The sequence below is a fragment of the Pelophylax lessonae genome, assembly GCF_965119305.1.
Source record: "Pelophylax lessonae genome assembly, chromosome: 1".
NCBI lineage: Eukaryota > Metazoa > Chordata > Amphibia > Anura > Ranidae > Pelophylax > Pelophylax lessonae.
This window is the reverse complement of record NC_138768.1, coordinates 619,882,966-619,894,210: the sequence shown is the minus strand read 5'-3', so window position 1 is coordinate 619,894,210 and position 11,245 is coordinate 619,882,966. Positions and strand designations below refer to the sequence as shown.

At 38.2% G+C, this 11,245-nt stretch overlaps 1 protein-coding gene across 3 annotated transcripts in view; it reads left to right on the top strand.

The window, feature by feature from the left end:
* The first annotated feature begins 458 nt into the window (after positions 1–458).
* The window catches only part of LOC309561575 (bifunctional heparan sulfate N-deacetylase/N-sulfotransferase 4-like), a 565,820-nt gene continuing 555,033 nt past the window's right edge, over positions 459–11,245 (top strand). For 2 of the 3 annotated variants that reach the window (XR_014225581.1, XR_014225582.1), the window contains exon 1: positions 461–1,079. The gene's annotated coding sequence lies outside the window, so the exon portion shown is untranslated. Of the gene's footprint in view, positions 1,080–11,245 lie in introns of all 3 variants that reach the window. The other variant, XM_082265564.1, reaches the window with a different exon arrangement.

The window sequence follows — 11,245 nt, the reverse complement described above, 5'->3', positions numbered from 1 at the left end:
ATGACTGTAAAGTATAATTAAACATCTGACAGCTGCTTTCAACCTGTCATCCAAGTGTGTTATACCCATTTGATTACAATCAAATCATTTTGCATTAATTTAAAATCTGTGACCTAATTATTAAACCTTCCTACTTCAGAAATCTTGCATTGTCTTACTTGCTTGAATTGATTGCTTGTGGGAAGAATAAAAAAAAAAAAAAAAAAAAAAGCACGAGCCTGTCAGGTTTTTCTTTATCTGAAATTTTATGACACTGCTGATTGAAGGTGTCAAGAGCTGTGCGGTATTACACTTCTTACTTGCCTATGACACATGCTGGTGTGTAAAGAAGGGTCCCAACTGTATAGTGACATTTTTTTTTTTTTTTTTGCAAATCCTTCAGGAGTTTCTAATAAGCTACTCTGGTGTGAAAGAAATGCAGCTGATCTCCATTGGAAAGGATCCATGTGTTACATCCCACTATCTGGATGACATCACAACAGCTTCTAGTCCTTGAGAGTCCTGAGGGTGATCAGCTGAAGGAATAGGCTGCTACTGCCAATCATAGTGCTGCAAAGATGCAGTTATAGTTCTAGTGATAAGAGGGAGAGAGGGAGAGTAAGCAGCAAGGAAAGAACTGACTCTAGCCCAACAAGACGCAGCCAGGGAGACGCAATCAGCAGCTGGTGTTCGTGAGATTAAATAGTTTTCATATCATTTTTTGTATATGTGTGTGTATGTGTGTGTATGTGTGTGTATGTGTGTGCTGATCCCTGAATCCTCCCTGGTGGAATCCTCATGTCCATAGAGGAAGGTGCATTTTAACGGTGTGTTGCACAGAGGTGTGAATCATTCCAGCTGGCTGCATGCTTAGAAAACGACAATGACTGTTACGTGTGTCTATCCATGCCGGTATAAAAAAGAAAGGGCTTTGCTGTAAGGAGTTCAATATCTTGCTGGCTTTGTCACTGAATAAGCTGATGCTGAAGACAGACAGGTAGCCCCCCCACCCCCCAACTCTACCGGATATACAGACAATAAGGCTTATTCCTTGGAGGCATCCCTGAACTCAACTGAAAAGTGCAACATTGCTCTTTAAGGTAAGTCATCTTACTTCCAAAGTGTCACAACTGTCATTTCATGCTGTTGATGTTTTTATATTATACAGTGTGTTGTTATGTGATAGAGCACAGACTTGTTTTAAAACAAGCTGACGTGTGTTGGCAAACAATAAATCCTTGAATTTCTTTATTTCTTTGAAATATGCTGGTGCAGCATTTTATTAGGAGGATTATTTAAACATAGCATGCAAAAAAAAGAAGAGCTTTATTTCCAGCATGCGTGCTTTCTAGCCTTTTTTTTTCTGATGCTGATACTTTTCATGGAACTTAATGAAGAATAATTACAAACCATTTCTGGCAATTACAAGAATCATTCTCCAGCACATTCATGCATTGCTTACTTTATTTGTGCATTTATCCTTATTTTTTCTTTTTTTTCTTTCTCATTAGAGATGCTAGTGTGATAATAACAGCTAGAGCTGCGATTTATAATTTATAGCGCCTCTTGCCAATCAGTCTCCGAATGAAAGATCAAGCTTTATATGTGTATACGGCTCTGCTTGCTGCTGTTATTTGTTACTGAGCCTCCTTCATGTGTTGTTTGAAACAGAAGTGTATTTTCTTTGTTCTCAGCCAAACTAATAAATCAGTTGGACAGCCAGTGTAACACTGTTGTCACATCTGTGCCAGCTAGTTCAACTTCATGAGAGTTTATCAAAAGTAAATCACACTATTGCTCAGCACTGGTCATGACACTAAACTGTGTGCCTGATGTGTACAAGGGATGATTGCTTAAATAATAAGTATAATTATATATATATATATATATATATATATATATATATATATATATATATATATATATATATATATTATTTATATCTATATATATATAAGAAATTATACTTTTATGTGGATAGCGTGCGCTTATTGCATGCCCAGACATGGAAAGTCTTAAAAAAAGTACATTAACGTCTCGATTTACAATAAACCGTGCCGTCCAACCAGTCCCACGGTTTCTTTTGACATTGTCTGAGTGAACAGAGTATTTTGTCTTTCATGTATTAATTATAATATAATTTATTATTCATCAACCACTTACATTATATAATCTATTATCTAGACAGTTTGAGACCAAGAGCTTTTAAGATAAGTAATCTTCCTGTTGCTAGAAGCGATGTTCCTAAATATGTATTAACTTACATTTTAAAACTGGCTGCCTCCTTGCCACCCCCCCCCCCCCCCTATCTTTTCATCCCAGTTTCAAATAATCTTTTTAGCAGTGCTCCACACAGTGACTGTAAAGTGCCTGTGTTTAAAATATTTTACATAAAAGCAGATATCAACATGTTTCCAGATAAAATGTAGAAATAAACCTGTTTCTCCAATTGCTGAAAATGAAATCCTGACCCCCGCTGTAACTTTATTTATAAATTTATGCAAGTTTTTTTTTTTTTTTTTTTATATATAGATTTATATGAATCTAGACGTTTAAAAAGGTGCTCAGCACAATATTAAAATTGGCATGCTTTGTTGTCATTCTTTGTAAATAAATAGGCATAGTGACATGTAGTGCAATTTGTACAGGTAGTTGGGTGCATAGTGGTGCTAGCTGCTTCCTATAGTATATAGAGTGGTTTAATGGGTGGTTAAAACACAGGGATAGCGTGGAAATTTGTTTTCACATTTTTTCACATAGAGTCGCAATGTACTGCGTGCAAACTTCTCAAAATAATGTACTTAGGTTCAAGTGTAATTAAATCAAAGACTTCTTTAGTTCTCAGGCCTGAGAAAACTCAGTTAGTATAAATCAGATGTAATTGTTTTTACTTACCATCCTTATTAAAACTTCTTTCACCAGTGACTTACAATACTCCCTGTTGCTGTGTTGGAAAGTATTTTAATTTAAAGTTTGAAGTGATTTATACACAGCTCCAGTCATACAATTCTAATCAGACATTGTAACTTGCCAGTAGACAGTTCATCAGTAATTGCATAAGGGAAAATTTAATTTATCTGCCTTAATAGTGGTGGAGAAGCTTTTAAGCCCCTCAGGAGCTGAAGTGGTTAAGGTAAGGTTGACCTTGTTCAGGAAAACACTTTGTGTATTATTGATCAAATTTTCCAGAAATGCAAGACAAATCATACAGAGAGACAGCTTCTTCAGCATATGGGGAAACAAATAAATCTATTTACATTTTTAAATCCCCAGCATGTTGTAAAGCTCTCTACCTGTATATCTTGGTTTGTCTGTAAACGTGACCATTCCAATATACATTTTAATATATCCTTATGTTACTGAAGAATATATCTGTATACACATATTATAATAAACCTGACATTCCATAGGTGACACAGAAAGCACACAGGTTATATAGTGGTTATTGTGTACTTTAACATGCAAATTATGAGGTTCCACTAGTGCGCAAAAATTCAGAACTTCATTAAATACGAAAATGTTACTAACGATGTCATTATAAAGAAAAGCTGTTCAGATTCACTTTTTGAAACTGATATTTTTAGCAGTTTACTTCCTCTCTGTAGTTCAGCTACAGAAGATGAGAGGCGATCCATTGAAAAGGAACCATAGCAAAGCCCCCAGTTTACTTATCAGTTGCAATGTTCTGAAATTAATGTTACTCCAATTGGAACCTGACATTATTTATTAACCACTTGCCGACCAGCCACTATACTTTTACTGCGGCAGGTCGGCTCTGTCCCGCGAAACGACGTACCTGTACCTCGCTTCATAAGACAGTTAGTGGGGGGCGCGAGCACGCGCCGATTGGACACAGGGGAAGCCAATCAGAGTGTCCGGCAGACACAATGTCTGCCGGGCACCTGCGATCGCTCCCCATGGATATAAAACGGCAGTCTGCTGATGTAAACACGCCAGACCACTGTTCTGTCAGTGATGAACACAGGGATCCTGTGTTACTGCTATTTAGGAACACAGGTCTCTGTGTTCATCCAGCAAGCCCATCCCCCACAGTTAGAAAGCATCCCCTAGGGACACTCTTAACCCTTTGATCGCCCCTGGTGTTAAGCTCTTTCCTGCCAGTGTCAGGTACCAGTGCATATTTTTAGCACTGATTACTGTAGTAATGTCACTGGTCCAACCAAAAGTGTCAAAAGTGTCAGTTAAGTGTCCAATCTGTCAGCCGCAATGTCGCAGTCCCGCTAAAAATCGCCATTACTAGTAAAAAAATTAAATAAATAAAAATGACATAAATCTTTCCCCTAGTTTGTAGACGTGATAACTTTTGCGCAAACCAATCAATGTACAACTTAGTGGGATTTATTTTACCAAAAATATGTAGCAGAATACCTGTTGGCCTTAAATGAGGAAAAATTGTGATTTAAAAAAAAAAAAAAAAAAACATTGGGAATGTTTTATAGCAGAAAGTACCATGGTTTTTTTTTTTTTTTCAGAATTGTCGCTCTTTTTTTGTTGATAGCGCAAAAAATAAAAATCAAATACCACCAAAAAAAGCTCTATTTGTATGAAAAAAAGGACATCAATTTTACTAGGTTACAATGTCGCAATTGTCAGTTAAAGTAACGCAGTGCCATATCGCAAAAAATGGACTAGTCATTAAGGGGGTAAAACCTTTGGGTCCTTAAGTGGTTAAACACAGGTATTTATGCAGCACTGACAATTCACACAGCGCTTTACACATATATTGTACGGTCACACCTGCCCCTGCCCTCAAGGAGCTTACAATCCAAGGTTCATAACTTTCGTCCATACATACACATACTAGAATTTGTCTACACGCATTCCTTTAAGCCCCGTACACACGTACCGATGGTCGGCTTACAAATGTTCCTCTTTTCTCCCCGGGATGTCGGTGTCTGCTGAAAAGTGCAAAGACAGCACAAGGACAGCACAAGAATTTTGTCCGCCGACTGCAGAAGTGATGTCATGTAATGGTTAACTTTCCCTGTGTTTTCTATTTTCTGAGCATGCCCAGTCTTGCAAATCTGCGGTCTGTCGGCCGAATTGTGTACTGACAGGCGAACAATCGTCCGTTCTGGTGTCGGCATACAAATATTTTCATGTTTGCACGAAAGACTTTTGTCCGCGGATTGTGCGCAGACATCTGTCGGAGGCACCATACTAACACGCGTACAATCGGCAGATCCTTCGTCCACCGACGTTTGTATGCCGACGATCGGTACGTGTGTACGGGCCTTTAGAATGCAGGAGTAATACACAAGTTCAGAAAGAAAAAGCAAACTCCATTCACTTAGTGTCCTGGTTGGGATTCATCCCCAGTGCTACCAGGCAGAGGTTCTAACCACTAAGCCATTGTGCTGCCCACAGTCATCTCTCTGCACAAAAATATGTGGATGTATGCAACCTTTTCAATATCCAGTTTACAAATTTGGGTGTCAGAGTGATCCCGGGACAAGGATACCATTATTAGGACCTTTTTGTTCTAGTCAACATTTACTGAGGTTTGTATTGCTCATTTTCTGCACCCATTGTTAGAAGTGCCAAATAATACATAAGACTTTACTAAATTTGTGCCAATCATACCGCACACACAAGATTGTTGCTACTAAAATGAAAGTGCCAGAACTATGGCTAATCAATGTGGGAAAAACTGAATTAGGATAGTCAAGGAAGCACCTGTATGTGTGCCTATTTGTACTTATCCCTAGTGTCATGTCCATTCTAATACATCATGGCTGGTGAATGCTGATGTCAACTGTAATCAGTAACCGCTCCCTTTAAAAAGTGTTTTATTTAGGAATGTATTGAGCAGTTAGTTAAAGCTGATATTTATTATCTTCCAGTTTCAAATTTTTTGTATTTGAAATCATTTACAGTTTCACTGTTGACAGCCTATTCAGGTAAGCAGGTGAGGGTCTGTGCCAACTGTATACTAAAAACCCAGTAAATTAGGACTGTATATTCACTAGCATGCACCCATCTCTCATCAACAGCAATATTATACATATGTATAAACCATGTAGTGGGTATAACTAGGTGTGTTTTGGGAAGTCCTTCCCCTGGACCAGTGCCTGTAGATAACTGGATAGGATCAAAGTCAATATTAGGTAAAAAATTACTTGAATGACATGTTTCAGAGAAAAAAAAAAAAAGCACAAGCATAGCTCCATTACATGACACTTCCGAGATGGTTTCATAGTTACATAGTAAGTGAGGTTGAAAAAAGACACCAGTCCATCCAGTTCAACCCATGTTGCTGTTAACAGTACATTGTATACCCCTGTATGATGTGGTCTTTAAGGTGCCCATCTAAATAGTTTTTTGAAACTATCGATGCTTCCCGCTGATACCACTGTTTGTTTGTGGAAGAGAATTCCACATTTTTACTGCTCTGACAGTAAAGAACCCTTTACACAGTTTAAGTTTAAACCGCTTCTCTTCTAATTTTAGTGAGTGGCCATGTGTCTTATTGAATTCCCTTTTGCTGAAAAGTTTGGTCCCTACGCTAGGGTCGCCAGCACGGTATTTGTACATTGATATAATATCCCCTCTTCTTCAGAGAGAATAAGAGCAATACATGTAGTCTTTCCTCAGCTGATGTCCTCCATTCCCCTAATTATCCTTGTTGCCCTTCTCTGGACTCTCTCCAGTTCCAGCACATAATCTGGACGGCATAATCGAGATGCGGCTGGACCAGAGTCTTGTAGAGTGGGAGAATTATTGTTTTATTTCTGGAGTGAATCCCCTTTTTTATGCATGCCAGTATTCTATTGGCTTTGCTTGCAGCAGCTTGGCATTGCATGCCACTACTAAGCTTGTTGTCTACTTGGACCCACAGGTCCTTTTCCATCTTAGATTTACCCAGAGGTTCTCCTCCTAGCGAGTAGCTTGCGTTTGTATTTTTGGCATTACCTTGCATTTTTCAACATTGAACCTCATTTTCCATGTAGTTGCTCACCCCATTATTTTGTTCAGATCTGCTTGTAAGATTTCCACATTCTGTATAGAAGATATAGCCTAGGTTAGCTTAGTACCATTCTCAAATACTGAAATTGTGCTGGTTATCCCATCCTCTAGGTTGTTTATGAATAAAGAGCATTAAACAGTATTGGTCCCAGGACAGATCCTTGGGAGAACCCCACTTTCTACACCCGACCAATCCAAGTACTCCCCATTTATCACCACCCTCTGGACTCGCCCCTCGAGCCAGTTTTCAATCCAGGTACTAACCAGATTCAGTTCAGCTATAAAGGTAACATGAATTTAGATACAATGATCACCTTCAATGTTCACCTTATACGGACATTTTGGTTTTCACCATGCTGACACGTGTGCATTTTAAGAAATAATGTAATCTTGCTTTAAAAACAAAATATTCGAAGATACAGCTGTGTTAACCTAGTTTTGTCTATACAGATGTCTCCTGCCAAGCTTAGATACATTTATTTATGTAAAACATAAATAAATGAATATGACTATACTATTTATAATATTTACTCAGCATTGTACATCATTGAACAAGCCTGAGATATGGAGGTCAACAGCAGCCATCTTGTCATATCTATTTTAGACTTGCTTATTCTGTTTCCAACAGATTACACTCCATGCTGCTCCCACATATAAGTTGTGCATACGACAATAACATATCCGATTTCTGATTAAGATTATGATAAAAAATAGTTGTATTTACAATAATATAAGTTGTTCTTATATCCATATCAAGTGCAAAAAGTTTAGGTCTTTCTACAGGGAAGGTTCAAAAATGTTATGATATGAGTTAATGTTGTATGACAATTCATACATGACAGAAATTCTGCCCTGCTTTACTATGACCATTGACCATCAATAGTTTGCCACATCTGAAATAAGCTGCAACCTTTCATACTAGTGCCTGGCTTCATGCATTTTAAAACCCACCACTGCCCACAAGTGTACACCCAATTATTAAAAGAGCCGAAGTAGCTACAAAAGGAGACCCTACAATGAGATGTGTTAGAACTATTGATCCTGTCTTAGTTTGTACAGGAATTATATACATTTATTAAAGATTGTGGAGGAGGGTGATGTGTAGTGTGCATAAAGATGAATTCTCCTGTTGGGAAAATGCCAGCCGGTTAAAGAATGATGATCATGTTAACAGTCTATGGCATTGAAAAAGATTGTGGTTTCCTCTTCTTCAGAGCTTTCAGGACCCCCATCCCTGTAGAAGGGGAAGCTCTAATCTGCAAATATAGCCAAAATTTCTTTGTTATATTTTATGTCATACACTTAAGAAATTATTATATTTATGTCATACACTTTATGTTATATTTTATGTCATACACTTATGAAAGGATCATCATTCTTCAACCAGAGGGACTTTCTATTCATGCACAGCATTCCTTGCCGAAGTCCCCAATCCCACATTTCCCCCGAATTCTTCATAAGCATTGGTGTGCGCAGCCTATTGCATTAGGGTGTGCACCCTAAAGCTCAAGCATACGTGTGTCTGAATTTATATGACCCTGGCACATTGATCTCCTTGCCAACACAGTAAAAGAGAAGTGCGTAAACACTTCTCTTATGACAGAGCTGATAAGAGGGAGATCTTTCACAGCTTCCTGGTGGCACACAAAGCAATAATACTAATGTGTATGGGGTGATTAGGGTGTGCTCGGGCACACTCAGCACACTCTGTGCACAAGCCCATGTCTTTAAGTCAAACCCCCACAGGCCCATTTATCACAAGATTTAGTGCTACCTCACCCCTACGCTAAATATGATAAGTTTACTTTCACAGGAAACATTGTAGAAGACTGCAGTATTACCAATACTTTAATAAAAGTGTCCCCACAGTGTAAAATGTTTGCACACACCTTCATTTAGTGAATTGTATCTGACTGCTCAAAAGTATCATTATGATCCTGCTGTGCAAAGTTTCCATCTGGTGGACTCACGCCTGCATGCAGCAGTGACATTTTTTGAGGCACCTGTCCTTGAATTATAAACATATACAGGCTCTGTATATATGGCTCGCTTATAAGCATATGTGACTCTATGTATTGTGAGCCCCATTGTTAAATCCTAATGTTGTAAATTTTTAAATATTTTTACCTCCCAAAAATGAATATCCTGAAATAATTCATTAAATCAACATTCAAAATTAGATTTTAATATTACTTCAATTTTTTTTCACTAGATCTATAAATGTAATTAATTAAAAAGCAAGTATAACAGGTTCAAATATCTGCAAACAGAGAAATACCTAACTAGTGTAGGAGCCGTAATAAACTATACCAAAATTAATTCTACTTCTCATTAATATTCAAATGTGTTGCTTCCTCAAAAAAATAAAGCTTTCCTATTTCTCATCACCTAAATTATTTTTTTAAAATCACCACTATTTTATTTGATGGATGTAAAACTATATAATACACGGTGACTGTACTGCTAAATGAATGTGTGCACTATTACTTATTTTGTACAGGATTACCATAAAATATCATTGTTGATAGCAAATATACGTAGATATAAAAGAATCAGAATAACTTTGCACATCACCTTAGCTCAGATATTTTTAGCTTTACCACCCTTTTAAAACAATGGGAAATTTAACTTTTAACTATTATTTCAAAGGTAACACAGTATATAGGGTACATGAAAGTACCTGAGGCATCAGTTATCTCCAATGAGAATTTGCATTATCCAGCTGTTCTCTTCATTGGTTTTAAATAATATGGGCTTAAAAACAGCATATTATTGTTCTCTTTTTATTTTTGCATTTTATTTAAGTCTTTGCATATATTGCCTCTTTTAATTATGAACAGAAATAAAACCCTGTATAATGTTTTTCTCAGGTAAATATAATATACAGTAGCATATGGATATATTAAGCCAGCAGTGCCTAATTTGAAAAGCTTAGCAGATCCTTGGCTGCTTTATTGAAAATGGTCTCTTGTACAAATCTCAGTAGCTCAAGCTGAAATGTATGCACACAACTCAGTGAAGTTTATTGAAGCCTGGTATACACGGGCCAAACATCGGCTGGTATTGGCCGGCCCAACAAACTGGCTGGTATCGGCTAGCTCAACAGAAACTGACCGACATCCGGCCCTTGTGTACATCAGCCTGTCTGACAGAGGCAGGTCGAACAGCCAGCTTCTGTCGAATGGGCATGCTGGAAAACCACAATCCCATCGACATCCGATCAGTGATGGCAGCCAATGGCTGTGAGTGCTGATCGATGTGTTCTGGCTTGGGAAGGGCTTGGGAACGAAAAAAACAAAGTGTGTACCAGGCTTTACTAATGAAGTGGGGTCTGTTCACTTTGCAAAGTTAATTAGGTAAAGCTGTGTAAATAACAATAGTCGAACTGTGTGCAAGAAAAAATCTTCTCAAAGTGAAGTCTCTATTTCTTTAGTAAATCAGCACCAATTATTCAGGAGAATGTCAAAACCATGTACCCGTTCCCCCTTCCTACCCCAAAAGGTGCCATATGCGGCAGCGGGGGGGGGGGGAGAGGCAAACAAGCGGAGCTTCTTCTTTTGGGTGACGCCTCCACTTTAAGGCTGCCTGTTCAGACCAAACCTTGGGTTTTTGGGCATTTGGATAAGAGTCTGGTGTGAATCTTGGGGGGGATCTTATGCATTTTTTGTTTTTTGTATGAGATCCCCCTTAAAATTCATATCAAACCTGAAAGCCCTGGTATGAGTTAGAGGGGATCCCCAAGCTGTTTTCAATGGGTCCTTCTAGGATAAGGGTCTGATATTAATATAAGAAATTGCTTTATTTACATAAAGAACAAATCCGCTTGGAACTGTAATTTTTCTGGCAGTTTAAAAGCACTTTTTTCTTTGTAAGGCCTGGTTCACATTTAAGCAATTTCCTGTGGTTATGTTGACACAGCAGCCCATTCATTTGCATAGGCTGCTGTACCTCCGTAAAACGCAGGGAACAGGTCCCTGCACCTTTTCTAAAAATGCGGCTGAAGAGAGCCGCATAGTACAGTTCAGTTCCCAGTATGGAAAATCATGCTGCGGAGTTGCCATTAGGATTACACAGCACCCTCATGCAACTCCGAAGCAGAAGTGCGTTTTTCTCTGTGAGTGCGAGAAGTCATGCAATTTAATGCCTTTCAGCACTGGCTCAGATGTTAGCTTAGCATAAATGTCAGTTTTGTTGTAGCAGGTTGTATACATTGCACAAATGTGCCACTTTGCAGGCAGGCTCATTACTTAAATGCAATTTTGCATATTTAATGTTTCAC